The 21,777-nt window shown below is 43.3% G+C and overlaps 1 protein-coding gene and 1 non-coding gene across 2 annotated transcripts in view; both read right to left on the bottom strand.

Moving 5' to 3' along the window:
- The window catches only part of FBXO40 (F-box protein 40), a 35,255-nt gene extending 15,614 nt beyond the window's left edge, over positions 1 to 19,641 (bottom strand). The window contains exon 1 of the mRNA XM_003275503.4: positions 19,258 to 19,641. The gene's annotated coding sequence lies outside the window, so the exon portion shown is untranslated. The remainder of the gene's footprint in view (positions 1 to 19,257) is intronic.
- A 1,714-nt stretch (positions 19,642 to 21,355) lies between these two features.
- Positions 21,356 to 21,456, bottom strand: LOC115832210. Its single transcript, XR_004027645.1, has one exon. It is a non-coding gene; the product is annotated as a small nucleolar RNA U13 (small nucleolar RNA).
- Between the last annotated feature and the right edge of the window lie 321 nt (positions 21,457 to 21,777).

The raw sequence follows: 21,777 nt of genomic DNA, 5'->3' as shown, positions 1-21,777 counted from the left end.
TTAACAAAATGTTTACAAGCAGTATACTTGGTAAAGGTCATCGCCATTCTCTAGTCTCAATAAACCAGGGGCACAATGCACTGCAGAAAGCTGCAGGGACCTCTGCCCTTGAAAGCAGGGTATTGTCCAAGGTTTCTCCCCATGTGATAGTCTGAAATATGGCCTCGTGGGATGAGAAACACCTGACCGTCCCGCAGCCCGACACCCGTAAAGGGTCTGTGCTGAGGTGGATTGGTAAAAGAGGAAAGCCTCTTGCAGTTGAGATAGAGGAAGGCCACTGTCTCCTGCCTGCCCCTGGGAACTGAATGTCTCGGTATAAAACCCGATTGTACATTTGTTCAATTCTGAGATCAAAGAAAAACCGCCCTATGGTGGGCGGCGAGACATGTTTGCAGCAATGCTGCCTTCTTAGTCTTTACTCCACTGAAATGTTTGGGTGGAGAGAAACATAAATCTGGCTTACGTGCACATCCAGGCATAGTACCTTCCCTTGAACTTAATTATGACATAGATTCTATTGCTCACATGTTTGTTGCTACCTTCTCGTTATTATCACCCTGCCCTCCTACTACATTCCTTTTTGCTGAAATAATGAAGATAATAATCAATAAAAACTGAGGGAACTCAGAGACCGGTGCCAGTGCAGGTCCTTGGTATGCTGAGTGCCAGTCCCCTGGGCCCACTGTTGTTTCTCTATACTTTGTCTCTGTGTCTTATTTCTTTTCTCAGTCTCTCGTCCCACCCAACTAGAAATACCCACAGGTGTGGAGGGGCGGGCCACCCCTTCAACATATGATTTAACCTGGCAAGATTTGCATATACTTCTGTCTACCTGCTTCACAGAAGAAGAAAAGCAGCATATTATGGGAGCTGTTAAAGCATATGCAGATGGAGTGGCAGCCTGCAACCAGGGGCATGACATCTATCCAGTAGGAGGTACAGCAGTGCCTGACTGGGACCTAAATTGGAGTTATTAAGAGGAAGTAAGTTTGGGCAGCCAAGGTGGGTAGATCACTTGAGGTCAGGAGTTTGAGACCAGCCTGGGCAATGTGGTGAAACCCTGTCTCTACTAAAAACACAAAAATTAGCCGTATGTGGTGGCATGTGCCTGTGGTCCCAGCTACTTGGGAAGCTGAGCCAGGAGAACTCACCTGAATCTGGGAGGCAGAGGTTGCAGTGAGCCAAGATCTTGCCACTGCACCCCAGCCTGGGCAACAGAGTAAGACTCCATCTTGAGGAAAAAAACAACAATAAAAAAAGGAAGTAAGAACCTAGAGAGGAGAAACCATATGATTATTTGCCTCCTTGAAGCAATGAGAAGATTTGTGATAAAGCCTGTTAAATACGATAAAGTCAGGGAAATTACTCAGGGAAAGGATGAAAACCCAACCTTGTTCCAAGGGCAGTTAATTGAGGCCTTGAGGAAATATACTAACACTGACCCTGACTCCAAGGAGGGACAGGCATTGCTAGGAGTTCATTTCATAACCCAGTCTGCTCCTGATATCTGCAGGAAGCTACAAAAGCAAACTTAGGCCCCTGGACTTCCATAAATCAGCTTTTAGACATGACTTTTACAATTTTCAATGGTCAAGATAGGGCAGAGGAGGCAGAGAAAGTAAAGCAAACCTCCCAAAAGGCCCAGCTTTTAGCTGCAGCCTTAAGCTCTCCACCCCTTCAGAGCCAGACCCTTATCCCCCAAGCCCTGCCAGAGGAAGCTAGCAGGCAGAAAGCCCCATTCTGGGCCTCTGAGCCACTGTGCCCTGGGCCACTGTGCCCTGGGTGTAAACCAATGTGTTTTCTGTAAGAAGGTTGGTCACTGGAAGAGGGAATGCCCTGTGCTGCCAAGAGTTGGCTCCTGAACCCATATGGCCCAACAGACCTAAGAGTGACCGGTCCGAGACTTCACACCTCAGTTCCTGTTGGACAATTAGCCATTGCTCTGGAGGAGACTCAGGTGACTCTTGAAGTGGCAGATAAGATTATTAATTTCTTATTCAATACGGGAGCAGTTTACTTTGTTCTGGCCCAGCATAATGGAGCCCTGTCTTCTATAGTTGTACAGGCATTGATGGGCAAGCCCAGAAATGCCACTTTCCTTATCCTTTAAGCTGTCCTTCAGGGATTCTGGTTTTCTTGCATGGCTTTTTAGTACTACCTGCATGCCCTACCCATTACTGGGGAGGAATTTATTGATTTGGCTGCAAGGCATGGTTACCTTCAGAAAGCATAAAGCAAACGAGTGTTACTTTTGTTCCTCTCCCCTGAGGAGAGAAAAAAGTAAGATAAGGATGCATTTTTGTGCACCCAATGCATCCAGATCCACACGTCTGTTTGACTTTGAATGGAATGATCCAGATACTCATTCAACCTCACAACTAACCTGGACAGTTCTCCCTCAAGGGTTGCGGGATAACCCACACTTGTCTGGAAATGCTCTAGCTAAGGACTTGAAGAATCTACAGCTGCAAAATAGCACAACTATCTAGTATGTAGATGATTTGCTCATTGCTAGCCCAACTAAAGAGAACTCAGATAATACTACTGTTAAATTGCTAAATTTCCTGGGAACTAGTGGATATAGGGTGTCACCAAACAAGACTCAGATTTCTACTCAGAAAGTCAAATATTTTGCATATGTCTTTTTTGATAAATTTTTTTATTATTTACTATTTGTTTCTCTTTTTCTTATTTATAACACTCCTCCAGAATCAATTTGGGATGTATCTTAACCTCTGGTACCCAAGCAATAGCCTCAGAATGGAAGGAAGCTCATTCAAGAGCCCCAGACCAAGAAACCAATGTGGGCCTTTTTAGGGATGGCTGGGTTCTGCCACTTATGGGTGCCTGGATTTAGGCAAACATTTCAAGCCTCTATGTGAGGTTCTATAAAGGACAGATTTAAAACCCTTTGATTGGAATGAGAATTGCAGACAAAACTTCAATACTGTCAAAGTGAAATTGGGCTCTGTTCCAGCCTTAGGAATCCCCAACTTGGATAAGCCATTTTTCCTTTATGTGGCCAAAAAGCAAGGTATGGCCTTGGATGTTCTTGTCCAAAAATTGGGGAATATTCCACAGCCAGTAGCCTACTTTTCTAAGCAACTAGACCATGCGGCTTCTGCATGGCCTGGATGCCTTTGGGCTGTTGCAGCTACTGCTCTTCTGGTAGATGAAGCTAATACACTAACATTAGGATAGCACCTGGAGGTTTTGACCACACACCAAGTCCAGGGGGTCTTAGAAGCTAAAGGGCACCAGTGGATGATGGGAGGATGTTCATTAAAGCATCAGGCCTTACTGTTAGACACACCAGACATAACTCTTAAAGTTCGCCAAGTAAACCCAGCTGCTTGTCTGCCAAACTCCACAGATGCTCTAAACCATTCCTGCATACAGGTTATGGAGCAAATTTATTCTAGTGGGCCAAACTTAAGAGATGAGCCCCTTAACAATCTTGAGACAGAATGGTTTACAGATGGAAGCTGAGCTAATTGCTCTTACTAGTGCCCTGCAATTGGAAAAGGATGTAAAAATTAACATTTATGATGATTCCAAGTATGCCTTTTTAATGCTTCATGGTCATGCTGACATTTGGAAAGAGTGGGGACTCCTCACCGCTAAGGACTCCCCAGAAAACATCACTCAGATGTTTTGAGCTTGTTAGATGCTGTTTTACTGCCAAAGGAAATGGCTGTAATTCATTGCAGAGCACATTTTGATGATATTATTAAAGGAAATGCCCTTGCAGATGTGGGGGCCAAAGCCACTGCACTAAAAGAGCCAGTTACGCTTATGGGCATCCTAGTGCCCACAGCCCCAGATATAGCTGAGCCAGTGTACTCCAAGGAAGAACAAAAATGGGCCAGGGATCACGATTTGGCCCGGGACCCCTCTGGCTGGCTAATGATAATAAATTACTAATGCCAAGTGCCAATCAGTGGAAAATAGTTAAGCATTTTCATAATTCCGCTCATTTGGGAAGGGATTCTTTATTTCAGTTGATATCTTATTTATTTATGGGAAAACTTTTCAAGACACTAAAACAAATGACTTCAGCCTGAAAGCTCTATTCCCAAAATAACCCAAGCAGCCAGCCATTGCCCCTACCTCTAGTTAAACCTGTCCAACGTAGAGGAACTTATCTGGGTGAAGTCTGGCAACTAGACTTTATTTAAATGCCTCTCTGTAGGGGATTCAAATATTTACTGGTGTTTATTGTTACCTTCACTGGTTAGGTTAAGGCTTTCCTCCACTTGATCCAAAAGAGCTTTAGAGGTCTCAGCCAGGCGCGGTGGCTCACGCCTGTAATCCCAGCACTTTGGGAGGCCGAGGTGGGGGATCACGAGGTCAGGAGATCGAGACCATCCTGGCTAACACAGTGAAACCCTGTCTCTACTAAAAATACAAAAAATTAGCCAGGCGTGGTGGCAGGCGCCTGTAGTCTCAGCTACTTGGGAGGCTGAGGCAGGAGAATGGCATGAACCCGGGAGGCGGAGCTTGCAGTGAGCCGAGATCGTGCTACTGCACTCCAGTCTGGGTGACAGAGTGAGACTCCATCTCAAAAAAAAAAGAGCTTTAGAGGTCTCTAAATTTTTTTTTTTTTTTTTTGAGATGGAGTTTCACTCTTGTCGCCCAAGCTGGAGTGCAATGGCATGATCTCGGCTCACTGCAACCTCAGCCTTCTGAGTTCAAGTGATTCTCCTGCCTCAGCCTTCCAAGTAGCTGGGACTACAGGCATGCACCACTATGCCCAGCTAATTTTTGTATTTTTAGTAGAGACAAGGTTTCACCATATTGGCCAGGCTAGTCTCAAACTCTTGACCTCAGGTGATTCGCCTGCCTAGGCCTTTCAAACTGCTGGGAATACAGCGTGAGCCACCACACCAAGCCTATCTAAAAGTTTATTGAAAGAAATAATTCCTCAGTTTGGGTTACCTGAAAGATTGCAAAGTAGCTGTGGCCCCTGTTTCAAGGCAGCCATAACCCTGCCTTGGTGTATGGTCAAAACCTCCAGGTGCTATCCTAATGTTAGTGTATTAGCTTCATCTACCAGAAGAGCAGTAGCTGCAACAGCCCAAAGGCATCCAGGCCATGCAGAAGCCGCATGGTCTAGTTGCTTAGAAAAGTAGGCTACTGGCTGTGGAATATTCCCCAATTTTTGGACAAGAACATCCAAGGCCATACCTTGCTTTCTGGCCACATAAAGGAAAAATGGCTTATCCAAGTTGGGGATTCCTAAGGCTGGAACAGAGCCCAATTTCACTTTGACAGTATTGAAGTTTTGTCTGCAATTCTCATTCCAATCAAAGGGTTTTAAATCTGTCCTTTATAGAACCTCACATAGAGGCTTGAAATGTTTGCCTAAATCCAGGCACCCATAAGTGGCAGAACCCAGCCATCCCTAAAAAGGCCCACATTGGTTTCTTGGTCTGGGGCTCTTGAATGAGCTTCCCTCCATTCTGAGGCTATTGCTTGGGTACCAGAGGTTAAGATACATCCCAAATTGATTCTGGAGGAGTGTTATAAATAAGAAAAAGAGAAACAAGTAGTAAATAATAAAAAAAATTTATAAAAAAAGCCATATTTGGCATTGGGAATCCAATACCATCTTCGTTCTGCATGGAGACCCCACTCCTCTGCAAAGGTGGAAAGGGTTAATCATAGGCTAAAGAGGACTCCAGCTAAATTTTGCCAGGAAACATCAGAGACCTGGCTATCTCTATTGCCTGTAGCTTTACTGCAGGTTTGAGCTGCTCCAAAGGGAAACTTATAATTAAGTCCCTTTGCATTAACATATGGAAGGCCTTTCCTAACTGCAAATCTCCTAATAGATAAAATGATTCATTAATTACAAAAATATGTTATCTAGAACAAGTACAAAACGCATTGTGTGAATATGGATATAAAAGGCTTTCCCTCCCCACATGAGAGGAAAATTCTGTTTCAGTTCAAGTAGAGTATTTAACCTTTCTGAAGACTTGAATGGAAGGGTCTGTAGCAAGCAGGTTTCCCCAATGTGGAAAGGACCATATCAAGTGCTCTGAGCACTCCAGTAGCAGTTAAACTGCAAGAGATTCACAGTTAGGTACATTTGTCTCGAATTAAACCTGTTTCTTATGGAGCCCCACGAGCTACCGACGCCCAGTCTGCTAATCTAGTCTACTCTTGTGAGCCAGTAGAAGGTCTACACTTCTGACACCCAGTCTCTTGTGAGCCAGTGGAAGGTTTACTCTTCCTCTTCAGGAGAAATCCTTGGAAGCTTCTTACTGCAAAGTGATGCTCTGGATAAGCTTGGGGGCAAGGTTAGTCTTCCTGATCCTCCTCCTGGTCATCTTTTACTTTTACTGGTATGAGTCTGTCCCAGCTGTGGGTAAGCAATATCTGTGCCCTTACAGGATATAACTATAGAACGTAGCTTCTCTTTTATTCATATCTGTTTTGGGGCTTCTATCCTTCCTTTCACTATTGCTGGAGGTTCAAATCTGTTCTTACAATGGGCACAGGACTATGCCGATATCCCCTTGCTGGATTTGTGAGCTATTGCCCTTCTCTAGCACCTCAGGCTTGCCCTAGTGGATATTCCCCACACAGGGACATGCTTAGATAACTTACGGACATACTTAGAGGGACTTAAACAATGGACAGAAGTACAAACGTCTGGCCTAACTTGGAACAATGTAACCCAATGGCCAATTAATAACACTTTTAACAATTCTGGGCATAGGAAGCCATTCTCAGTAAATGAGACCACAGAAAAGTTTCTTGCACTGGGCACCTCCTTTCTAGACCCAAAGATAAACATCCAAACTAAAAAGCTCAAAAACTCCAGTTTTGAAGAATGATTTCTTCAGACTTGGGATGGTTTTCTATGACTAACCACTTCTGCAGGACACCTAAGTCAGGTAGTCCCGTTGTGTTAGGAACAATGGAATCACTCCCTTGATGCTTTGACAAATGCTACTTGTGTCATGGGATGGATTCCTGCAACACAATGCCAACATACCATAGTCCTGCAACAAATGGACTTATCTGCTACTGATGAGTCGCAACGACCAAAACCCAACTGATATGCATCCCTTAGGAGCTCATTGGATATGTAGCACCAATCTTTGGCCATGATTGCCTTCTGGGTGTCTAGGACATTGTACATGAAGCTTATCTTGACCCCAGGTCACTGGACAAAGACTATTTTAAAAAGCCAGCCACCAGGCCAGCCTGTAATCCCAGCACTTTGGGAGGCCGAGGTGGATGAATCACTTGAGGTCAGGAATTTGAGACCAGCCTGGCCAATTATCCGGGTGTGGTGGTGCACACCAGTAATCCCAGCTACTTGGCAGGCTGAGGCAGGAAAATTGCTTGAATCCAGGAAGTGGAGGTTGCAGTGAGCTGAGATCATGCCACCACACTCCAGCCTTGGCAACAGAGGGAGACTGTATCAAAAAAAAAAATAAATAAATAAAAAATAAAGCCAGCCAACCTTCTCCACATAACCGGTATGTGGGCCAGATCCATTTTTCGTAGGTATAACCGCTTGGCCTCATTCTTCCTACCATCTATTAGATTATAAGATGGCATCTGGCATGTTGAGGTCATTGCCAATGATACCCAATGGGCTGTAAGTAATAGCCTGTGAGATATATCTTTTATAAATGCTGAAATGTATTATATGCGTAAGGCTGTCATGCAAAACAGAATGTCATTAGATACTCTGACTGCGGCACAGGGAGGAACCTGTGTTGTTATCAGAATCAAATATTGTATATATATCCCAAATAACTCAGACAATATTTCTTTGGCCCTCCAGATATGCACCAACAAATTAAAGCCATCTCTAATCCCACACTTTCTTTAGATAATGGCTAACATTGTGGTTTGGGTCAGGGCCATCATGGTGGAAAAAATTCTTTTTGTCACCCCAGCTATAATAATTGGAATAGGCATAGCTTTACGTTGTGGATTTTATTGTTGCTGAATGTTTTGTATGGAATGTAGGGTTTACTAGGCCCTATTCTTATTATTAATCCTTAATTCACAATGTATGGTACTCATATATCATGATTTATAATTATAGCTATAATTCTTATTTTATAAGTTTCTATGTTTAGGATATCAACTTGTGAGTGACCTACAAACCTACAGACCTATCACTCCTCCAGTTAACTGCAACAGCTTCAAGCTACCTCTGGTTAAGACCCCTCCCAACATGACAGGTCCCTTAAAGTTAGGCAGAGTTAACATCAATGACCTTTCTCAGCAGGAAGAGGTTGCAGAAGACTGACCTCTGCCCTTCAGTGTCCCTTAGTATTAAGGGTCCACTCATGACAGAAGGGGGAAATATATTAGAGGAACCTCTACTTACCAGGCCTCTGGCTTAATAAAACATGACCAGAGCTGGGCGTGGTGGCCCATGCCTGTAATCCCAGAACTTTGGGAGGCCAAGACAGGCAGATCACGAGGTCAAGAGATCAAGACCATCCTGGCTAACATGGTGAAACCCCGTCTCTACTAAAAATACAAAAAATTATCTGGGCGTGGTGGCACATGCCTTTAGTCCCAGCTCCTTGGGAAGCTGAGGCAGGAGAATCGTTTGAGCCGGAGAGGTGGAGGTTGCAGTGAGCCGAGATCGTGCCACTGCACTCCAGCCTGGGCAACAGAGTGAGACTACATCTCAAAAAAAAAACAAACCATGACCAGAGTGATGTCTTCTTTCAGTGAATAGTGAGGCACCCACAAAGCACCTATAAGATTAATACTATGGTCTGAAAATAGCCACATCCCAAGCTGACCACGACTTATAATTACAGAATATTTATGGCCAGACAAAACCTCTCTCACCAAGCCTGCAGAATGTCCAGATGTCCTGAGAGTGCAGCCCTCTTTACTTAAAGATAATGTTAAAGAGCAAGCTGAGGTTAAAGGATTGATGGTCATCAATAACACTGACAGCCACTACCTTTAGTGAGCACATCGGAGCATGTCTGCACATTCCAAGTTTAATTTACCTCTTTATAGTTTCTTGTAAGTACAGACACTAACAAAAGATGGAGTGCTCCTCCTCTTGCTGAGGATGCCCTAGTCTGTAACAGAGTAGTTTCCAAGAAACTTGCTATTTCACTGTGCTCTGTGACTTGCCTCAAATTCTTTCCTGTGGGAATCTAAGAATCCGCTCTTGGGGTCTGGATCAGGACACTCTTTTCTGGCAACAATTAAGACATCAGGGTAAAATCCTCATGAACAGAATTAGTGTCCTTATAAAAGAAGCCCAAGAGAGATCCTTTGTCCCTTCCACCACATGAGGACAGGAGTAAAAGATGGCAGTCTGTGACCCAAGAAGGCCCTTACCAGACACAGAATCTGCTGGCATCTTGATCTTGGCTTTTCCAGTCTCCAAATAGTTTCTGTTGTCTGTAAGCTGCCCAGTCTAGAATCTTTTGTTACAGAAGCCTGAATGGACAAAAATGGACTGTGATGGAGCAGAATAGGATCCAACAGGAAACACATCTTTTGGGTCCAAGAGTCCAGCTACTGATCTCTTAACATGCAATGTAATATACATGTAGATTCCTGCCATAAAATGTGGAAATTTTTAAGTATTAGGCTAAAGCATCTGGAATTATTTGATACACAATAGGGAGCCATTTAATACTGTAATTGGGGTGTTAAGTAAGAGTACTGGAGGAAAAAATGGAGTAGGAAGACCTAGAGTTAGAAACTGCTGTGTAGAGAATGCAGTGGAGGCTTGGATGGGTGAGACCAATGACAGTAAAAATAGTCAAGATGAGACACATAGAAGACATTACAAAGGGAGAATCACATTTTTATTTCTGGCTGGGATGGTAAAAAAGGAAACAAAGTTGATGCCAAGATTTCCAACCAGGAAAAAGGAATGTTGGCTATAATTTTTGAGAAAAATAGAGATCTAAAGAGGGAACAATTTGGGGAGGAAAGATGGGTCCTGAAAGTTTAACACAAGTTGCTTGAGAGGATGATAGATCTCATGGATGGAAAGATGAGGGACTGGAATGTGGAGATGCAGATTTGAGAAGTATCCACTTACAAGTGAGAGAGGAAGCCATATGTGGGAAAGTAAAAACAGAATAGAAATTGGAGCCATGGCACTCCAGCCTGGGTGAAAGAGTGAGACTCCGTCTCAAAAAAAAAAAAAAAAAAAAAAAAAAAAAAAAAAAAAAAAAAATAAAAAAAAAAAAAGAAATTGGAGCCATGAAGTACATAGCCAAGTATGATGGCTTTGGGGGAAATTAGGAAGAAGTAGAACCAGAGAAGGCGAGATCAGAGAGCTAAAAGAGTCAGGACTATGGTGTCACAGATGCAAAGGAAAAAGTGAGCTACGGCCTCAAATGATACTGCAAAGTTAAGAACAATGATGACAATGCCACTGCTTATGGCAGGTCCCCAAAGAGCTCTTGCCAGAGCAAGTGTGGCATTTTAGCTGTGCACTGGGACCCTTGGCCATTGAAAATGTGTTGTTTGCTTGTAGAGGAAGGAAAAGCTATTAAGCATACACTCCATTGTTGGCAGGGCCTGTCTTGGCTGAGAGAATGTGGCCATCTATTTTTATTCGGAAGAGAAATTCACCAGTGAGGACAAAGTCTGGATAATTCAGAGTCCCCTGCTGCTTTTTAGGTGGGAAAGAAGGGGAAAACCACAAATGGAATAATGCTCTGTGAAAAAAGCTACCAGCTCCAGGAATGTCTAACTTCATATTTGCCAGCCTGTTCTGTCATTAAGTTGAGCTCAGTTCCTGGGAAGGAAAAGAAGGGCTGTCTAGTTCGGTGTGCTTCCATGTGTGCAGTGAGAACTCTGCCCCAGCAGCAGGGATGTGTCTGGCTGGAGGGACACTGGTGACTAACACTTAAGCTCAATCATTTCTTACCCTTCAGCACTATGGAGTATGGTTCTTGGGAACAGTATTATTGAAGCTGGAAACATTTGTGGTACAGCCTTATTGTTCTCCAGCTCCTTGAAGTTACCTGAAAATGTCCCTTTAAGAGATAACAAAGTTGCTTTTTTTTTTTTTCATGTTGCTATTTAAAGCTCTCCTACCAGGCTTTGGAGCTACACCCGATGAGTGACTTTGAGAGAGGACATGTGCAGAGCAGAAAGGCACGGTGAGTGGAGACCACTCCAGAGAAGTTTGGCAATGAAAGGAAGGGGGAAGATGAAATAGCCTCACATTTATAAACAAATCACATCTGAGCCTTTTGTTGTATATGTGGGGGAAATTGTTCGCACTGATATAAGGGTCAATCTGGAACTCTCAATAGTCTATTCATGGCTGGGTAAGTGGGATGACCAATTTGTCCTGGTTTGCCTGGGACTCCCCTGGTTTAGCACTGAAAGTCCCATTTCCCAGAAAATGCCTGAGTCTCAGGCAAATTTGGACAGTTGATTGATCACCTTAAGTAGGAGCCAACTGGTGTTGCCCCAAAATGATCAAATTAGATCTATCATTGGTTGCCTTGCAATAGAAGATGCCTTGTTCTCCCAGTATTCTCTGTTCCTGTGCACATAACAGATCCTTATCCCCCATGGGGTTTGTGTGACTTTCCTAGATTGAGAGATTTCTCTGCATTTTGGATGTCATGGAGGCAGAGAAATGAAATTTTAGTGCCTTTCCTATGCTCTTACATAACACCTCATTTAATTCTCACAACAACCATGTGAGGTGGGTACTACCATTTCCAATTTATGAATAAGGATTCTGAGGCACAAAGAGGCCTAGGCCTGTCTGTCTTCAAACTCTATACTCTTTGCTACATCACACTTGTCCCTCAAAGACCCACGGAGACACAGGTGTTTGATCCACATGGTCTGGGGAAAATGCAAGCCCATTGCTAGAGTTGGGGCACAGAATAGTATCCACATGTATTAATTTTTCAGGTTGTAAAGGAGCCAGATGCCCTTCCTTGGGAAGCACCTCCATCCTTATGGTGATTATTTTGATACTTCTTTGGATCATATCCCATACTGTGCCCTCTCTGAGTACAGAAAACGAGAGGAGCATCCAGGCCTGATGGCTTTGCATTTCAGAAGATATAACTGTGAAAGGGAAGGTTGTAGGGTTAAAAAATATGCACTACATAGGTCAGGTGCTGTGTCAAATGTCTGTAATCCCAGCACATTGCAAGGCCGAGGCAGGAGATTGCTTGAGCTCAGGAGATTGCTTGAGCTCAGGAGATTGAGACCAGCCTGGGCAACATAGCAAGACCTTGTCTCTACTAAAAAAAAAAAAAAAAAAAAAAAAAATCAGCCAAGTGTGACACATGCCTATAGTCTTAGCTGCTTGGAGGGCTGCCACGGGAGGATTGTTTGAGCCTGGGAAATTGAGGCTGCAGTGAGCCGTGATCATGCACTCCAGCCTGGGCAACACAGCAAGATCCTGTCTATATATATATAGTCTCTATATATGTCTATATAGACTATATATATATATATTTAGACAGGGCATGGTGGCTTATGCCTGTAATCCCACCACTTTGGGAGGCTGAGGCAGGCAGATTGCCTGAGGTCAGGAGTTTGAGACTAGTTTGGTCAGCATGGAAAAACCTCATCTCTACTAAAAATATAAAAATTATCCAGGCATGATAGTGCACACTTGTAATCCCGGCTACTTGGGAGGCTGAGGCATGAGAATCTCTCGAACCTGGGAGGCAGAGTTTGCAGTGAGCGGAGATTGTGCCACTGCACTCCAGCCTGAGCACCAGAGTGAGACTCCATCTCCAAAAAAAAAAAATATATATATATATATGTGTGTGTGTGTGTATGTGTGTGTGTATGCACTACAATATGAATTCTGATATTTAAAATGAAATACCTACTAGATCAAAGCACTCAGATTACAGAAATTCTTCACTGTGAAAAGGTTGACAAAAATCTATGCCTGAGATAGAGTATGGCTATCCAGGTGCCATTTCCCTTTTAATTTCTATGCCTTGTGTTCACTTTTTTTTTTTTTTAGTAGAGACAAGGTCTTGCTATGTTGCCCAGGCTGGAGTGCAGTGGCACGATCTTGGCTTACTGCAACCTCCACCTCCCGGGTTCAAGTGACTCTCCTTCCTCAGCCTCCTGAGTAGCTGGGATTACAGGCGTGCACCATCACACTCAGCTAATTTTTGTATTTTTAGTAGAGACGGGGTTTTGCCATGTTGGCCAGGCTGGTCTCAAACTCTGGGCCTCAGGTGACCCACCCACGTCGGCCTCCCAAAGTGCTAGGATTACAGGCGTGAGTCACCGTGCCTGGCCCCTGTGTTCATATTTAAATTCTTGCTTCTTCTCTGAAAAAGCAGTATGTTCTATCCTCTTAAAAGTGAACTACAGTTAAATATATGGTCAACACATTTTCTCCAAAATATGAGTTTTAAAGTTCCCCTGTCTAGAGGAGATAGCAGTCAAACTAATATAGTTTAGATTTAAATAGTCCCAAGATCTACATGGAATGTGCTGGACATAGTTTAAATGAAACATAGGCTGGTGGAAGGACCAGGTGTGTGAGCCTGAGGCATAGCTTGTTTTTTAAAGAAATAGGGAAGCATTTAGCACCTGGCAAGGCGGGCAGCAACTCGATTTGATGCAGATTGTGGTGCTGTGTGGATCACACAGAAAGCAGTAAATTGGGCCCAGTTCAGTGGCTCATGCCTGTAATCCCAGCACTGTGGGACACCAAGGTGGGAGGATTGCCAATTAGGTGGGAAGGCCTTGACAAAAGATCTGGAAAAGGAGTGGGCAAATTCTACCCACTTCTTTCCATCTCCGCCACTGCCCAATGCCAGGCATCATCCTTGCTCACCCAGTGCAGTGCAATGGGTTTATAATCAGCCTCACTCCATTTTGCATCATGTCTCAATTCACACCCCAGGTCCTTCCACCAACTCATATTCCATTTAAACTACATCTAGCACATCTCGTAAAATCTAGTTCTGTATGAATCTTTGGAGTATTTAAATCTAAATCATATTATGTTGACTGCTAAGACAGGGGAATTTTAAAGCTCCTATTTTGGGGAGAATGGATTGGCAATATTTACCAGCAGAAAGCATAATTTTTCACAATTTACAAAACTAGGTTATTACTCCCCCACTTAAAATTTCCAGTGGATTCCCTTCACAAGGAAATAAACTCTGAAGTCCTTCTCTTGGCCCATGAGGCCATGCATGAGCTCTTCCTTGCTCGCTCTTTTGCCTTACCTCCCGCGCTTATGCACTCTGCTCTGGTCTTGTCACTTATTCCAGCACAGGGCCTGTGTACCTGCTCTTTCTACGAGGAGAATTCTCCTCTTGTTCTGTATTTGCTCTGTGGACTCCTTCTTGCCACTTAGTTTTCTGCTTACCTGTTACCTCCACAGAGAGTCCTTACCTGACACCCCCAATATAAAGTAAATCAATGAGCACTCCCATGAATAAGCTGAGTGATTTTTGACAAGTTAATCTACCTAAAACTAATTTATTAATTCAAAAATAGGGCTTATAAGCAGGGCACGGTGGCTCACACCTGTAATCCCAGCACTTTGGGAGGCCAAGGCAGGTGGATCACTTGAGGTCAGGAGTTTTACACCAGCCTGGCCAACGTGGAGAAACCCTGTCTCTACTAAAAATACAAAAAAAGTAGCTGGGTGTGGTGTCAGGCACCTGTAATCCCAGCTGCTTGGGAGACTGAGGCACAAGAATCACTTGAACCCGGGAGGCAGAGGTTGCAGTGAGCCAAGATCACGCCACTGCACTCCAGCCTGGGCAACAGAGTGAAATTCTGTCTCACAAAAAAAAAAAAAAAAAAAAAAGGGCCTATAGTAACCCATATGGTTGCACAAGCATCCAATGAGATGAAATAGGGAGTGTGTAATAGATGAATCACTCTATGAGGAAGGTCACTCTCATGGTCACCTCCCTCCTCCAGGCCTTCATGTGTTCCACTGCTCTCCTGTAGCCCGTGTCTGGCCTTTCCATTTTCAGTCCCCCTCACTCCAATGTATCTTATATTCCACTGTCAGTTTGATGATATTCAAATTCTATTTTTTAAAAATGATTTCCTCACTCTTTTAAGAATGTAAGCCTCCACACTTCCCCCCACTTTCAGCCCCCTTTAATCACCATGAGCCATTCCTTAAGCACTTAGGAATTCAAATAGTACTGCTTTAGGACTGAAACTTTGTAGATGCCATAAAGACAACTTGAAGGCATCTTTGTTTCCTAGGCCAAAATTTGTAAATATTTTTGCTCATCTGCATTATTCTGCTCATTAAGAAAAAAGGAAAGCGTGGTCCTTGAGACTTGCCTTCTGTCTTGTGATTGGCTGTGGCAGTTGGCAGAACCTGGCAAAGTTGCTGTGATGGTGAGAATGGTGAGAGAGGTTCCAATGATGGGCATAAGTATTGTCGCCAGCAAGGTGTGTGCAGGCAGTGGAAGGATGTCTGACTGGAATATCAACAGAGGATGCTAATACCTCTTAAGGACCCACCAAATGGGCTTCTAGGGACTGAGAGTGAGTAGAGCCAACACTGGCCCCCTTCACTCAGTCAACGAACATTGAATAGGATTGAACTGAATTAAACTGAACCCTTAAAAAGGCAGCGTTTTAAAAGCTGCGAGAGTAATTTGAAACAAATTTAGGAAGAAAGTAGAGTGATGTCAGATGTATGCTAATTGGGGCTGCATTTTTTTAAGGTGAAAAGGAAATCATTTCAACTTAGGTTAATGTAGGCCTCATTGAAGAAAAGACCTCAGTGGGCTGGATTTATAACAGATACTCTGAGCACTGCCAGATTGTTTGCAGGGGATTAAAGTACTTGTTCTTTTAAACACTTGGCAGGCATAGAATCTGAAATGTGGATCAGGCAGATAATAAGAAATCCGCTATTCCATAGCTTCTCAAACTTCAACATGCAAAGGAATCACCCGGGCAAACTTTTTAAAATGCAGATTCTGATCCAGTGGGACTGGGGAGAGGCCTGAGACTCTTCCTTTGTAACAAAATCCAGATGAAGCTGATGGTCTAAGGACCTCATTTTGAAAGGAAAGGGTCTGTTTTAACCTCCTTGTTTCCTAAAGGAGAAACTGAGGCTCTGAGAAGTGAAATGTCTTGCCTATGCTCCGAGTCTCTGGCTCTAGTCACGTGCCTTTTTTCTTTTTCTTTTTTTTTTTTTTTTTTTTTGAGACAGAGTCTCGCTCTGTCACCCAGGCTGGAGTGCAGTGGCGCGATCTCGGCTCACTGCAAGCTCCACCTCCCAGGTTCATGCCATTCTCCTGCCTCAGCCTCTCCGAGTAGCTGGGACTACAGGCGCCCGCCGCTACGCCCGGCTAATTTTTTGTATTTTTAGTAGGGACGGGGTTTCACCGTGGTCTCGATCTGCTGACCTCGTGATCCGCCCGCCTCGGCCTCCCAAAGTGCTGGGATTACAAGCGTGAGCCACCGCGCCCGGCCACACGTGCCTTTTTTCTATTGCACTTTGATGTTTTATTGAGAGAGTCTGTAGAAATCACAGCACCACACAAAGCTACCTGAGTGGTGACAGCCAAGGCATGTTGGCAGCTTAGATGGTACCAAGGGCAGAGTAGGACGAAGTGTGGAAGAAGGAGGAGGAGGTGGTGACCAAGTGTTGCTGGCCAACAAAGTCATGCTAACACATATAGCAGGTGTATTTAAATCACTGACTCAAGCAAAAGAGAATGGGATTAACAGATAATAGTTTTAACATTCTTTTCTATAATTTTAAAGTTAGTAGGCAAACAGGGTTGATGTCAGGGAGATATTTTTAGGTAAGGGGCCCTCTCAGCACCCCTCACATGATGTCAGTGACTAAACTATTCTGCCTCCTCATGTGGCTGGTGCTGGCAATAATGATTTATTTCTGAGCTTTACCTTCAGTGAAAGTGACAAGGTTAAAAGTTAAAGGTCATAGATATTTTTAACTCTTAACCTATTAACCAGCCAATTAATTCGTTACTTTAAGTACGCATTGTTGACCTGTTTCCCTGCTACGGAAATATTTAATTGTAGGGAAGGAAAATGTATAAGGTTAATGATTAAAGTAATCTCTTTGCCTTCTTGAGATTTTAACACAATCAATTTGCTGAGGCTAATTCCCACATTGGGTTCCACAATCCTTGGCTTCGACGCTACGATTCCAGTACCTTCACTGTATCCTAAAACATAACCACCCTCTCCCAGATCCATTCCACTTCACAATCTGAAGTTTCCCACCTATACTAGAAATCTCTCTACCTTTATACTTATTAGTTTTTGAATTAGCTAGTTAATTCTCATATCTGGTGCTTATGTATCAGTACTATTCTATTAAACTACTGTTGCATTGGCCAAGATAGTGCTAAAGTAACTGGATTATCTAGGGGTAGCTGGGACTCAACCTGTCTGCTTGGTTACTTGTAAGCCAACACACCCTAGTTTCACCAGGACAGCACCCCAGCATACACACCTTGGAGACCTTGGTACTGTGGAAGCCCTGGAAAAATTAAATGAAGTTAGGTGATTATACACAGTGAATTTGCTTGTGCCCAGGAAACAGGCATAATTATAACCCAGACACCTATAGCAGAGTCTTGGGGTACATATGGAGGTTACAGAGACAGGCAGGAAGGAACCAGGAGTTCAGGTATCTGAATAGTTACTTTAGGTCTCCTTTTACTTGGCATCAGTGGCTTTAGCCTGTACACATCAAAGGTCAGAGTGTACAGAATCCCTTTTGCTGCATAGGCCACTTCCCAGGATGTCCTTAGCTGAACTTTGAACCAGTGAAAAACAAGAAAATAAACACTGCTCCCTTACCTTGCCAATTTTTAGTGCATGCAACACTATACAGTTATTCCAGAAGTGAGAAACTATCTGTCTAAAGTTATAACTTTTGATACCTCAAGTATCAATCATTTTACTTTTATCCCTCCGATGCAAAATTTTTCAAGCTTGTAACAATATTTGGTTTTGGTGCATAAGCCTATATAAGTTTTTCAACTTGGAAAATATTTCACTTATATTTCATAGATACGTTTTGGATTCAAGAGAGCTAGGGAGAAGAGGGCCACACTTAGAGAATATTGTTGGAGAAAAAAAAGGTTTTAAACTCTGCAGAGTTTCAATAGTACATGCAGAAAATACAGTTGTACTTATTAACCAGCAGTATGACACAGCAGACGAAATTTTAAGCTACGTGAGAATGACTTGCAATTAAACATAGCAAGTGTTGACTGGAGAAAAGATCACAGCATTTAGACTTTAGAAAATAGAAATTCTGACCAGGCACAGCGGCTCATGCTTGTATTCTCAGCATTTTGGGAGGCTGAAGCGGGTGGATCACTTGAGGCCAGGAGTTCAAGACCAGCCTGGCCAACATGGTGAAACCCTGTCTCTACTAAAAATACAAAAATTAGCCAGGCGTGGTGGCACAGGCCTGTAGTCCCAGCTACTCAGGAGGCTGAAGCAGGAGACTCTCTTGAACCTAGAAGGTGGAGGTTGCAGTGAGCTGAGACTGTGTCATTGCACTCCAGCCTGGGCGACAGAGTGAGACTCTGTCTCAAAAAAATAATAACAATGAATTAAATAAATAAATAATAGAAATTCTGGGCCAGGCACAGTGGCTCACACCTGTAATCCCAGCACTTTTGGAGGCTGAGGTGGGTGGATCACTTGAGGCCAGGCGTTCAAGACCAGCCTGGCCATCAAGGTGAAACTCCGTCTCTACTAAAAAAAATACAAAAATTGGCCGGATGTGGTGGCATGTGCCTGTAGTCTCAGCTACTCAGAAGGCTGAGGCAGGAGAATCACTAGAACCTGGGAGGTAGGGGCTGCAGTGAGCCAAGACGGTGCCACTGTACTCTAGCCTGGGTGACAGAGCAAGACTGTCTCAAAAAAGAAAGAAAAGGAAATAGAAATCCTGGGTTCTAGGCCTTCCACTTGTTTCTTCACCACCTCCTCCACTCCCCCAGATCCCCCGACCCATCACCATGTTGTAACTTTACAGATACCATAACTACTCTGGTTGATTATAGAAGAAAGAACCTAAGCTGTCAGAAAGCAAGTACTCTACCTGCTCTTGAATTGGGAATAGAAATTTACACATGGCTGGATCTCATTCTCAGTGCCAGCCTTTCCCCCACATCTCTACATAACTAACTTGCTTAACAATCCTCTTCCACAGGACACAAAAGTGATATGCGGCTCAGCTTCATCTGCATATTCACCTCTGAATGTCCTCGTCATGGTGCACCTGCTTACCGTTTGAATGCTTACCTTAATGGAACGGGCTGAGTCAGCATCAGCTTGCACCTGAACCCTTGATTGCAAGTAAGCGGATTGCCGGGAGGTGGCCGGGTTGCGTCAGCTGCAGTAGAGGAGAGAGTTCTGTTGGGAAGGCAGGGAAAGGAGAGAAAACTTCAACAGAAATAGTCCAAGTGTTGCGAAGTTAAAAATAAAACGATATCACAAGGGGCAATGTGACCAGGCTCAGCTTACGACTTTTTCCTTCCCCTGTATTTATCAACACTCAGTCTCTACTGGAGTGGCATTTAGCAGGGGAAACTGAATGGGAAGTGTAGTTTTATATCAATAGGTTTTCTTTCCCTCGAGGAAGGAGGAAAATCCTTTTAAGAAGGATCATTTTCAAGGCCAGAGCAGCCTCTCAGATTCCTGCATGTGCAGTCGGCAGGCCCAGCTGTGCTGGAGGAGGCTGGCAGAGCCTTTAGCACTGGCTGCTGCTCTAATTATAACCATGCTCCTCACCTAAACTCATCACTGCCTGAGGCAGCAACTTGTGCAAGTGACATGCTGTCCTGCTTCAGTTTCTCCTATCTCTTGTCATGACAAGTAAGTGTTTGTCCTCCCCTGGTCCTCATCATTCTTAGGTGGCTGGAAAAGGAAGAGTTTGTAATTCAGAAACCAGGTGTAGAGTAAATCCAGTGTGAGAGAATTAGAGGTTGTAGGAGGCTTTAGCTGTCATTTAGTCCAACTCCCTCTTTTTACAGATAAGGAGACAGTGATTCAGAAAAGGGAAATTGCTCATCCAAGGTCACACATCTCATTAGTGGAAGGGCCGGAGGAAAGCCCCAGAGAGCTGTTTAACTCTCAGTCTAGTGTTATCTTATCATCTTCAGATAAACTCATTCAGGATCTTGTGAGAAAAAAAATATAGAATCCCGGCTTTGGTGTTTTCTTTCTTTTTTTTTTTTTTTTTGAGACAGAGTCTCGCTGTGTCACCCAGGATAGAGTGCAGTGGTGCGATCTCAGCTCACTGCAACCTCCACCTCCCGGGTTCCAGTGATTCTCCTGCCTCAGCCTCCTGAGTAGCTGGGATTACAGGCACGTGCCACCATACCCGGCTAATTTTTGTATTTGTAGTAGAGACGGGGTTTCACCATGTTTGTCACGCTGGTCTCGAAATCCTGACCTCATGATCCTCCCACCTCAGCCTCCCAAAGTGCTGGGATTAGGTATGTGATTTTGACCAATTTACTTAACCATTTTCTATTTCAGTTTTCTTCATTGTGAAATGGCGATGATACTTGGTGTGACCACATGTAACTGTATCAGTACACATAAGGCACATGAATGATATGTACCACATACCAAGTGCTCCACAATGCCAGCTGTTATTTGTATGTATTTGAATGTATTTTGACGAAGAGCAGATGTGCTGTGATTAACAGCCATCGAATTAGCCTTTCCCCTGGATTCTTCATACATATATGTCCATGGAGGTAAACTTATTTGGAATGAGCAAATAGCAGTTGAAAATTGTAAAAAATTTCTACACTGATCTTGTATCTTGAAACTTTGCTGAACTGGTTTATTAGATCTAATAGTTTTCTTGTGGATTCTTTAGGATTTTTAAGATCATGCCATCTGTTAACAGAAATATTTTAACTTCTTTCTTTGCAATTTGGATGCCTTTTACTTCCTTTTCTTGCCGTTTTTCCCTGCCTAGAACTTCCAGCACTATGTTTAACAAGAGCCGTGAGAGTGGCCACACTTCACTTGTTCCTGATCTTAGGGGGGAAGCATTCAGTCTTCCACCAATAAGTATGATGTTGCCTGTGGATTTTGGTAGATGGCCTTTATCAAGTTGAAGGAGAGTAGTTTGATAGTTTGTTCTAGTTTGTTGAGTGAATCAAGAAAGAGTATGGATCTTCATCAAATGCTTTTTCTGTGCCCAGCAAGATGATCATGTGGTTTTTGCCCTTTATTCTATTAATATCGTGTATTACATTGATGAATTTTTTTATGTTGAATCAATCTTCCATTACTGAATAAACCCTACTTGGTCATGGTATCTATCCTTTTTATATGTTGCTAAATTAATTTGTTAGTATTTTATTGAGAATTTGTTTTTTCAAGTCAGAGGCATAATGTGCCAATGTTGAAACAAGGTTCGAGGGTGGCACTCACACATCCACGTGAATGCCCAGTCATCACATTCATGAACTACAAAAGGATCTTATTGAGGATTTTTGCATCTATATTCAGAAGAGGTATTACAGGTCGAGTATCCCCAATCTGAAATCTGAATTCCAAAATGCTTTAAAATCCAAAATGATTTGAGCGCTGATGTGACACCACAAGAGGAAAATTCCACACTTGGCCTCATATGATGGGTCATAGTCAAAACGCAGTCCAAACTTTGTTTCATGCACAGAGTTACTTAAAATATTGTACAGTTACCTTCAGGCTATGTATATAAGGTGTATATGAAACATAAATGAGTTGTGTTTAGGCTGGTGTCCCATCCCCAAGACATCTCATTATGTATGTGCAAAT

The sequence above is a fragment of the Nomascus leucogenys genome, chromosome 21 (assembly GCF_006542625.1).
Source record: "Nomascus leucogenys isolate Asia chromosome 21, Asia_NLE_v1, whole genome shotgun sequence".
NCBI classification, from domain to species: Eukaryota; Metazoa; Chordata; class Mammalia; order Primates; family Hylobatidae; genus Nomascus; species Nomascus leucogenys.
Note: the sequence above shows the minus strand (reverse complement) of the source record. Positions and strands in the feature narration are given on the sequence as shown.